Source organism: Mercenaria mercenaria, chromosome 15 (assembly GCF_021730395.1).
Source record: "Mercenaria mercenaria strain notata chromosome 15, MADL_Memer_1, whole genome shotgun sequence".
Lineage (NCBI taxonomy): Eukaryota > Metazoa > Mollusca > Bivalvia > Venerida > Veneridae > Mercenaria > Mercenaria mercenaria.
In genome coordinates this window covers 45,734,721-45,745,821 of record NC_069375.1, presented here as the reverse complement: position 1 = coordinate 45,745,821, position 11,101 = coordinate 45,734,721, and the positions used below count along the sequence as shown (strand labels likewise).

Here is an 11,101-nt window from a genome sequence, read left to right as displayed (position 1 = left end):
GGTGCAGCGTTTACAGGATTCAGTCAAACTTTACAGGAACGTTTCGTAAAATCACATGACCACCAGAGGATACGGCCAAATATAATTGAGCCGTGCCATGAGAAAACCAACATAGTGGCTTTGCGACCAGCATGGATCCAGACCAGCCTGCGCAACGGTTTCTTTAATTACAATAGGCTTTGAAAGCGAACAGCATGGATCCTGACCAGACTGCGCGGATGCGCAGGCTGGTCTGGATCCATGCTGGTCGCAAAACCACTATGTTGATTTTCTCATGGCACGGCTCATATATTACGTGTGGAAACTACAGTGGCAACTGAAAAGTGGCTAATCTCATTTAAGCAGCATTTTATGACATTTTTCACTGTTCGTATTCTCTCATGAAATTTATCTTACAATTCTGACAAAATGTTTATCAGCGTTATCAAGTTACCCACCTAATAACGATAAAAAAAAGTCTGCAAAGTTTCAAAGCTATAGCTCTTATAGTATTTAAGAAAAGTGGACCTAAACAAAACTTTCAACCAAGAAATTAAAATTTTATAAGTACGAAAAGGGTCGACATTCTGTGAAAGCAACTGAGAGTTATGATCCTTGGTCTACTTACTCAACTAGTGATTGTAAACAAGTGTGCAAAGTTTCGAAGCTATAGCTCTTATAGTTTTTGAAAAAGAGTGGACCTGAACAAAAATCTGAACCAAAACCAAAGCCGACGCCGGCGACCAAGTGACAATACCTCTTTGATTATTTTTTTTTTCAAATCAGACGAGCTAATAAAACATTTATCTTGGTCTGAGGTATTGATACTCGTACCGAGGTGATTATCCCACGTGACTCACACGATTGTTACTATTTTAAGCGTCGGTTCCGATAGGTTCCTAACAGAATGGATTGTGAAAAGGTATAGCGCAGAATAGAACAGAATATGAGTGACTCTTGGACATAGTGAGTGCATCTGTTCCGAAAGTCGTTAGTAAAATAATCGTATTTCGACTCAGTGCTGTTACCATTTCTGATCCTTTTGCATCATGGGAGTCCATTCATTTTTTGACAACAGAGACCCGCTTAAGCCGTTAGTAGCTGGTAGTGTGAGGGGCATTGCACTGTTAAAAAGACCCAATCAAATCGAGTCTGTTATTATTCTACTTGGTTGCATTAGGCCTATGCTTCCAATGATTTTTGTTTATGTTTTTAACCATTTTATATACTTTCGCGTTGCGCTGACTACCTCACGGCTTTATATACTTTCGCGTTGCGCTGACTACCTCACGGCTTTTATTACCGCCTCGGTAGCCTAGTGGTAGAGCGTCCGCTTCGAGTGCGGGAGGTCGTGGGTTCGATCCCCGGCCGCGTCATACCAAAGACGTAAAAAAATGGTACTAGCAGCTTCCTCGCTTGGCGCTCAGCATTAAGGGGATAGTGCTAGGACTGGTCAGCCCGGTGTCAGTATAATGTGACTGGGTGGGGTATCATGCCACGTGTCTACGGTGTGATATTCCAGTGAGGCAGCACTATAAAGTTGTGCTCACTGCTACAAGTAGACACCGTCGTTTATATGACTGAAAAATTGTTGAAAAAGACGTTAAACCCGAACACACACACACCTCACGGCTTTAATCCCCCATTTTCTCACATTTGTGTCAATCCAGGATAGGACTGTTTAAGAAAAGTAGGAGAATATCAGCTGAAAAGCATTCGAGGGGTCAAAGTCTTCTACCGGAATAACACTTTGTTACTACAGCATAAACAATTTTGGATGTGGCGAAACAATTGTAATGGTTTGCATATTCTCCATACTGCCGTTATTTAATCATTGCAACCAATACAATATGCATGTACTGCATATCCTCAAAATTACCCATCATTTATGAACCAGGCTATTACAGTCGATCCGTTGAACCTGTTTGACTAAAGGGTAATCAGACAGACGGACAAACTGGCATATAAACGACAAAATAAAATAATTTGCATTTGTATTGCATTCTTCATGTTTTCTGAAAAACCCTCCTACACTTCTTAAGTTATCAGTGATTACATTTTCAAGTATTTTTCTAAATAGGAGTTGCCATAGCAACCTGTTTTTCACATACCAGCAAAATAAAAGGACGCGCATAACTTCCTTATTTTCCATTATCACACACTTTTCAAATTATCACAGTTGAGGAACATCTGATAATCTGACTAAATTACACCATCTTTCACAAATGTAAGATCCTACGTGTAGTGTTTATAACCGGACAGAAGACTGGGGGAAAGGGCACGTAGGGGACCAACAGTGCTAAAATGCCTTTATGTTATCTTTCAACAATTAATAAAGTGCATAAGTCTGTGGTATACTGAGTGATCTAAGACAGGTGCGAAGTAATATGAGACACATGAATTGTATAAATAAAAGGCATTTTTATTAATAACATAAACAATATCTAATTCAAATACATATACAAATTCAAGATTCCTTCATGTACATTAATTCATTAAGCATTTCAAGGCAAGTTTACAAAATCTGTTAGTTTTAAATTATCCCTGGAAATTCAAGTGCTCTCTACATCAAAAGGTCGGTTTCACAATCAGTTCGGTTTTCTTAATCTGCAAATTCCAAAAATAAAATATTTCAAACACTCTAGTAAAGACAAAGTACAATTACAGACACACTTCATAGAAAACAACATACAAACATCCACATCAAAATTTGCATTCATATGGATTTTTATGACTGCCTGCTAGCTTTAATGATGAAAAAGATCCAAGCCCATGTGCCATCCTCTTGACATTATCTCAAACATGAGCTGGCACCTGAACAGATCCACTGACCTTCTGCAAGCTGGCTGGATGGCTTCCTCATATTATGGTCTAAGTAGTGTTCAAACCCACAGAAATGAGAGACAAGTTGATTCAAAGCTAAGGACCTTCACCCCTCAGTAAATGAGGTCCCAAAGAAAACTGAACAAATTATATAATGATTTTCTTTAAAGACTTAAAACAATATTCCTCACATCTGCCTGTAACGCAGGTTCAGAATTGACTGGATGATATGAAACACAGCAAATATGTCCCACATTCTCTATTAATGCTCTGAATTGAATCAATAAAGGCCATCTAGACTCTATAAAAAACATCAGTGGTACCTGCAGTTAACACACTGCATAAGATTTTCATGCTGTTAGATTTTATTTTGGCGCTGATACAATCGTCCCCTTACCCATTTCTTGCACAAGCACTATCTTGATGATGGCAAGGCATGTCAGAAATCAGAAACCCAACAGAGGATCTGCTATAAAAGATAGTGACTGCTGTTTTTTTAAGCTGGACTGATTCTTAATTCAGTATAGTATAGTTCAGTCACGTATCCAGATCTCCTTCATACAGTGTTGATAAACATCTGTTATAACTCATTCTTTGTGCAGCTTTGGGTTTCTTTTGTACAACTTTCAGAGTCTTTTGGAACTTCAAATGAGATCTTAGGACAGTCTGCCATATTCTTACAGAATAACTTCTCTAATGATGCAGTTTTTTTTTACTAAGTTAAACCCGACATCTCCACCAAACGTGGATGGTTTCCAATACTGCGGGCTACAAATAGGGGCTGATAAAAGCCCCTTTACAGAAAAAGGTCCTCCCAGTTCTATCACAGTTGATCCAAATATCGCCTTTGGTCTAGTTTTTTCCACGACAATACCAACATAAAATTCTACAGCATCTATATCACCATATATTTCTTCCAAGTCTTTTGCTACTTCTGTATCACCTGGAAAACAAATTATTTTATGTTATTTATAAAATTTACTTCAAAATTTTTAATATTCACAAAATATGTATTTTTATTGTACATATGGTTACTTTTTTGTTGGATTTTCAGTCTAACAATCAGCTGCAGTCATACTGGGAAACTATTTAATTTCATGGGTCCTAAAGTTGGTGATTTTGACTTGTTTGCTGGGATTTAATTTTGTGAATCAACTCAAAAAACAAAATCCATGATGGTCTCCTACAAATATGAATTATTTACAGTATCACAAATCTGGTGAAAGACCTAGCTTAGATACCCTTCCAGACTTGTTCCATGTACAAACAGACATTTTGGTAGACCTCTTCCAAAAGCTAGCTGGATGATAGAGTTCAACAAGCAAATTCGATGAATTGATATCCCCCGCCGAAAGGGTCTGTGGTGAGGAATGGCAAAAAAATATATCTGGCAAAAAGTTAAGAATGTTACAAAAGAAGCAAATAATTTCAATAGTCAAAATCAAATTAACAGAAAATGAATGGGGTTTTTTTGTGAGTGTGTGTGTGTGGGGGGGGGGGGGGTACAAAACTTTACATGTTGATTATAAATATTGATGGAAAATTAAAAATTAAAAAAAAAAAAAAAATGGGGATGGGGATGCATGATGGTGTGGTGAGCATGACTGGGTGGAGGAGTGAGGTGAGAGAATGGTACAACTTTGCATGTTGATAAATATTCATGGAAGGTTTGGAAAATAAAAGAAATAAAAAAAGGAATGAAAAAAAAATGCAAGGTGGCGACCAGGTGTGGGTACACAACTTCACATGTTTATAATAAATGTTCACGGAAAAGAATGAAAGAAATTTAATGAAATTCTTCCAATTGGTTGGTTTGTTATGTACAAATCTGTGGATTTTTACACAATTAAAGGGCAATAACTCTATGGAAAATTGACCAATAAAAAAAGAAAATGATGGGCATCATCAAAGTATGTTGGTTCATATTTATTTTAAGTTTCATGAAATTCTACAAACTTGTTACTGAGAAATGGCTGCAGACATGTATTTTTCATCAAATCAAGGGCAATAACTCTAAGGGAAATTGACCAATCAAAAACAAAAACTTGACGGGCATCATTGCAATATGTTGGCTCATGTTTATTTCAAGTTTGAGGAAATTCTACCTGCCAGTTACTGAGAAATGGCTACGGACGGACATTTTTGTGCATTTTTCATTAAATCAAGAGCAATAACTCTAAAGGAAATAGATCAATAAAAAAAAACTTAAAAGGCATCATCACACTATCTTGGTTCATGTTTATTTCAAGTTTGATGAACTTCTACCTGCTAGTTACTGAGAAATGGCTGCGGACGGACATTTTTCATTAAATCAAGGGCAATAACTCTAAGGGAAATTGACCAATCTAAAAAAAACTTGACGGGCATCATCGCAGTATGTTGGTTCATGTTTATTTCAAGTTTCATGAAATTCTACCAGGTAGTTACTGAGAAATGACTGCGGACGGACGGACGGAATGCCGGACGGACGTTCCTACATATGGATACTTATGTGGCTATTCTTTTGTTCTCTCTATTGTTCTTTTAGCCATGTAAGAGAAAAATAGCCAAATAAAAGCCTTACGGAATGAATGACATCAAAGAAAAAGTACAGTTACCTATTGTTCCTATAGCCACCTAAGTATGCAAATGTGAGCTCGGACTGACGGAATGACGGACGGACAACGCCATTTCAATATCCTCATCCCGATTTCATCGGCAAGGGATAAGAACAGACATGGAAACACCTCACGGTAATAAGGGGCATTTCAAAGTCAGCTATCCTTATCACTCCAACACAGATGTCCCCTGACACATAATGTGATTGAAAGCGACTTCTATTGTTGAAATTGCCTTCAGACAGTTTGGTATGACAAAATGAAGCAAAGCAAAGGGATTTATATTTAATATACTGTATTTGCTGTTTAAACCTTAAAATTTTACCTGGTTATCTGTTTAAAAAGATAAAAGACTTCCCCTGAAAGAAACTGCTGGACATTTACTGTGAAATTATCAATATTTATTAGGGTCTAATTTCAGTGGATTTCATGGTTGGGTCAATTCACAAAATTAAACTCCAAAGAACACATACAATTCCCTTTAATTTCATCTGTTTTTGAATTATTTCAAAAACAATGAATGCCAGGAAACGGAACTTTTAGATGAATCACGAAATGTCATGTCCACGAAATTAAGTGATTTCACACTTACCCTGTAAATTTCTATAATGAACTTGTCCATCATTCAACTTGGACATTACCAGTAACTGTTAAAAGGGGTGCATACCATATGATACTGACTGAATGGCGAACAGTGCAGATCATGATCAGACTGCACGGATGTGCAGGCTGATCTTGATCTGCACTGGCCGCAAAGGCAGAATCAATCGTGTCCAGCATGATAAGTGTTAATGCATGAACCAGCATGTGAATAGAACCATCGACCTCCTGTGATCAAGTTGGATGGCTTCCTTGCATGAAGTATCCTACACCCAAATTAAGGTATCGAAACCACATTGGTGAGGGGCAAGTGAGTCAAAATCAGCAACCTTAATCACTCAGCCACAGAAAGCCGGTAGTATATTAATATTACATGTACCGGGTATACGGTATTTCGTTATGCATTTAATTCCTTTAAGACCTTTTTCTTTGTTAAGTTTGTAGTCTCACAGAAATAATTTTGGATATATGGGGATTTTTCCTACTTTTGATGGTGGAAAAAGACCCCATGTTCTCCTCAATGCACTGTTTCAGGCTCAAAGAACTGAATGTTAGAAATAATTTCAGGCAAAAACTGTAAACAAAAAAATGTAAAAATTCCTATACATTGTCCCACTTTCTAAAAGCTCAAGTTGGGGAGGGGGCAGTGAATATAAATATTTGAGCACCACTGTGCGAAGACCAGTGTTAGGACTTTGAGCCAGCACATCCATGCAGTCTGATCTGGATCCATACTCTTGCTGTATCAGTTGCATACACGTTTGAAAAGTTGATAAAAAAAAACAGTATGGAAATGCACTGATATGGATTTTTGCTGGTCGCAAAACCCTAACACATGTTTTAGTTGTAGTCATTTCTTTCATAAAATTAAAATGAGCCATGCCATGACAAAACCAACATAGTGGGTTTGCGACCAGCATGGATCCAGACCAGCCTGCGCATCCGCGTAGTCTGGTCAGGATCCATGCTGTTCGCTCTCAAAGCCTATTGCAATTAGAGAAACTGCTGGTCTGGATCCATGCTGGTCGCAAACCCACTATGTTGGTTTTCCCATGGCGCGGCTCAAATACATACCAGTTAAATCTTCGAATGTTTGGTAAGGTGGTAGACTAAATCTTTTCCTCTACTGATTAAAGGACTGGTATCTAAGTGCTCTTCCATGTAAAATAGTCTGCTTGGCAACAGGAAGTGTATAAAAATTGTGGTTATAGTGGGTAAACTGAAAGAGAATACAAAAATATGTCACAAAAGGATAACTCCCACTATAACTATAAAAAAAGAAATTTCAGGGTTGTTTCCCTTTTAGAAGAAAAACAGTCCTTTTGGAAAGCTATCTCTTAATTTTTTAAAAGGATAACTCCCACTATAACTATAAAGATAAAATTTCCGAGTTGTCTCCCTTTCCAAAAAAACAAACAAAATGGGTTAAGTAATTACTTTGATAAAAACACAACTTCTACACTTAGACCTTTTGGAAAGCTATCTCTTAATTTTTTTAATTCTTTTTTTTTACCATTTGTTTTGTACAGATTAACATATATACATACTGACCTTGGAACAGTACTGTGAAATCATTTAATTTCGTCGGCACGAAATTTCGTGGTTTTGACCAAAACGGCTGTTTCGTGGGGACGTAAATTCGTGGATTTTCAATTTTTGAAAAAAAAAAGAAATCATACTTTCCACAGGAATAGATCTACTAGTACTTCTGTCCTTACATGAGAAACCTACACGTGTCAAACAGCGCTACCATGGTTACCGAATTTGCAATCAACGCCGCGGGAGATTAGCGAGTGATCATGTGCCAATTAACGACTGCGTTATCTATAGTTATACGAACCCTAATTTGTAAAACTTTTTAGAACTGTGAAATATTCAATGAGAAAAGTCGGCGCCAATTAAATAGTGTAAAAACCGTAGCACCTTGCACAATTACCATTCATAACAAATATAAAGTTGATCATTTGATCGTGTTTTAAACAAGAACTATTTATTTTACCGCAAATTAAAACATACTATTAAAGATTTAAATAATGTAGTGCTAGTATAACCATAATAATTCTTACATAAACTATTATAAACTGGTCCGACTTTTTTTGGCAAAAGGAATGCGCGTCTGCATCTAAAATTACAAGCTGTTGAACTTGTGCATGTGTTATTTCCTGCCGAGAAACATGTAATCTGAATTAGGTATAAATGCATCGGATACAAGTCTTACAATTAATAATGTAATATTTAATAGTTCCAAAGTCGTAGTATTTTACTACATGTCATTAAAATAAAGGTTAGTGTATAAACATTGCATAGCGGGCCGTAAAAAATCATATAACAGCCGTATTATAGTGTAGTTGGCACGTGACGCTACGTCAAACTTCTTTATTTAGTATCTACTTTCACTTCGACAAACATGTCATAAACATGTCATAAACAAACCACGGGTACATTTCTAAATGAAATAGTCGGTTTTGTTTCCACGCATACTTACGTTTATCGTTGATGGAGATTCCATAAACTACACGAAAGCTGCAGGTTAGTACTGCCGCATGCATACAACTACGAATCAGATCGAACGGCTACGGTGTCAATTTTGGCGACTTTGCGTAAAATTAAAAATTTTCATGGGCATAATTTGTTCGTTGGGACTTAAATTCGTGGTTGAGCTCAACCACGAAATCCACGAAAATTAATCCCCCACGAATAATAATGATTTCACAGTATGTATTTAGTAAACTGTAGATTTATCATAAATGAACACTATGTATAGACCTAAACAGAATGTAAAATGTTCAAAGAGATCTGAAGATTACAGATGTTTGAATAGCAATCGATGTCTGCACTTCAAAATGTTCTATATTGTCTTTTACCAAAGTATATATTTCATTTTGTTTGTTCGTCTTGTTGGGTTTCAAGTCTCCAGCACAATTTATGACTATACCATACAGCAACATTTAATGTCGAGGGGAGACCCCAGTTTCTCCTCTGGGTGGGCAGACAAGTAGAACCACTAACTTTCCACAAGCCAGCTGGCAAGCTTCCTTACATGAGAAAAATTTACACCTCAAGCAAGTGTTTGACCTACAACAGAAAGGGACCAGTGATTCAAAAACATCAGTCACCTTAACCACTCAGCAACTATACATTTCACATAGTCCATAAAAAAATCTTTATAATTTTTTATGTACTCACTGCGCCAGCTCTCTGATGTACCAGACCATCAACGAAATATCTCATTCCATGTTTCAGAACTATATCAGGACGGAAGAGAAAATCTTTCACAGTGTAAGTAGTCCCAGAGATATTGAACTCATCCGGCATTAATGGATGCCAATGATACATGTGATTAAACTCGGCTGTAATTCGGTTAGAATACTGATTCGACTGCCCGAAAAGTAGTTCTGATTTAAAAACCAATTGATAATTGTAATTACTTAAATGTTGTACATAGTTTTCTAACACAACCTTTATGGTTTCTCCTGAAAAGCACGAGAAAAATCATTTTGTAAGATTATGACATAAAGATTTGATTTTAAGGTAGATTTCAAATTTGTCACAGGTAGAACATGTTATCCATTGCCTACACAGCTGAAAAGATGTCTTAATTTCAGCAATGAATTAAAATGATAAACTGTGAAATCATTAATATCTACGGGCCATGAATTTTTATGAATTTAATGGCTTAGACAACGCATGAAATTAAATCCCAAAACACCAGGATAACATAAGTGACCAACGTGTACATAGCAGATTTATTTCCACATGTAATAGCAATAAAATATACTTTGGAATAAAAACACTTAAAACAATTCAGGTTGTGCTGATTTTTAAAACCCTGGACAACTTAAAATTTTAAAAGCAATAAAGTTCCTGTCTCAAACACTTCTTATGACGTCAGTTCTGATAATTAAAATGACCAGTCTTTATAACACAATGCAGTGTTTATCACGTATTGTTAAAGTTATTCATGTTTGTTGGGCGATTAAATCATACATGTATTTATTTATTAGGCCAGACAAAACTTTTTAATGAGTAATTATTTGTCTGCATCGGATTACTGTAAACCTAGAAATGTTCGCGGATGCTATATTTCGCGTTTTTCAAAACGCAGACATTTTCGGGGATACAAATATTCGCGGAATCATATCAATCGCAATCCCGCGAATCTGATGTCGCAAGTGAACATATTTAGTGAACAATGGAAAGTATCACAGCATAATTGCATTTATAATATTCTCGAAAACGTTAATTTTTATTTTCCCCTTAATTATAATTATTAGTCCTTTTCATCCATATGAACGGTTATTCAAACCCCCGATTATTGACACACAATAAATTGCTGTTACTTCACTGTCATTTGTTTCACATTTATAGCAGTATCTTTTGTTAGGCGATTAAACCACACTTAGTAGAAATATCCACAATATTTTATTTACAGTCAATATATCGTATATGCAGCCGACTACAAATCATATGTCGATGAATCTTGTTTTTGTTCTTATCACCTGAGTGACAGATATAGAAAAGGCTGTTACGTCATACTGAAGTCACCTGTCAATCAAGTTAATGTTGATTTATGCACTAATTGTATATCATTATGGTACTGGAATTTGAGTTATTAAAGTGAATTATTTCTATGTCTCCTGTAATATTTAATACATTAACACTCATAAGGAAACGTCAACTGCCTTTAACTACATTATTCAAAAGAGTTGACAGGATTTACGTCAGTGTCCTGGTATGTGTAACTACACAACCAATTTACAGCGATCTGTTTAAGCTGAAGCTAGAATCTTTCGCGCTTTTATTAGATCAGAGTTTTTCGCGGCTATTTAATTTCAGGGAAATATACTACCCGCGAAAGGCGCTTATTTAAAAAACGCGAAAACAATTCTAGGTTTACAGTGTTTTCAATAAGAAATTGTAACAAAACTGATATGTCAGAAGTATAAGTATTTACCGACGTCGATGTTTGTACTTGTATCTTCAGTATTTCGGTACTCGAAAATACGCCGGTTTTTAAACCGTTACTGAATATATGTACTCAAACGTTCGCCGGACTCAAAAATAAGCCGGTCTCGATAATAAGCCACCAAATCCTTACGAAA

At 36.3% G+C, this 11,101-nt stretch overlaps 1 pseudogene; it reads right to left on the bottom strand.

Annotated features, from left to right (window-relative positions):
• Positions 1–2,378: 2,378 nt before the first annotated feature.
• Positions 2,379–9,653, bottom strand: LOC123559475 (prostaglandin G/H synthase 1-like; annotated as a pseudogene).
• Positions 9,654–11,101: the final 1,448 nt, after the last annotated feature.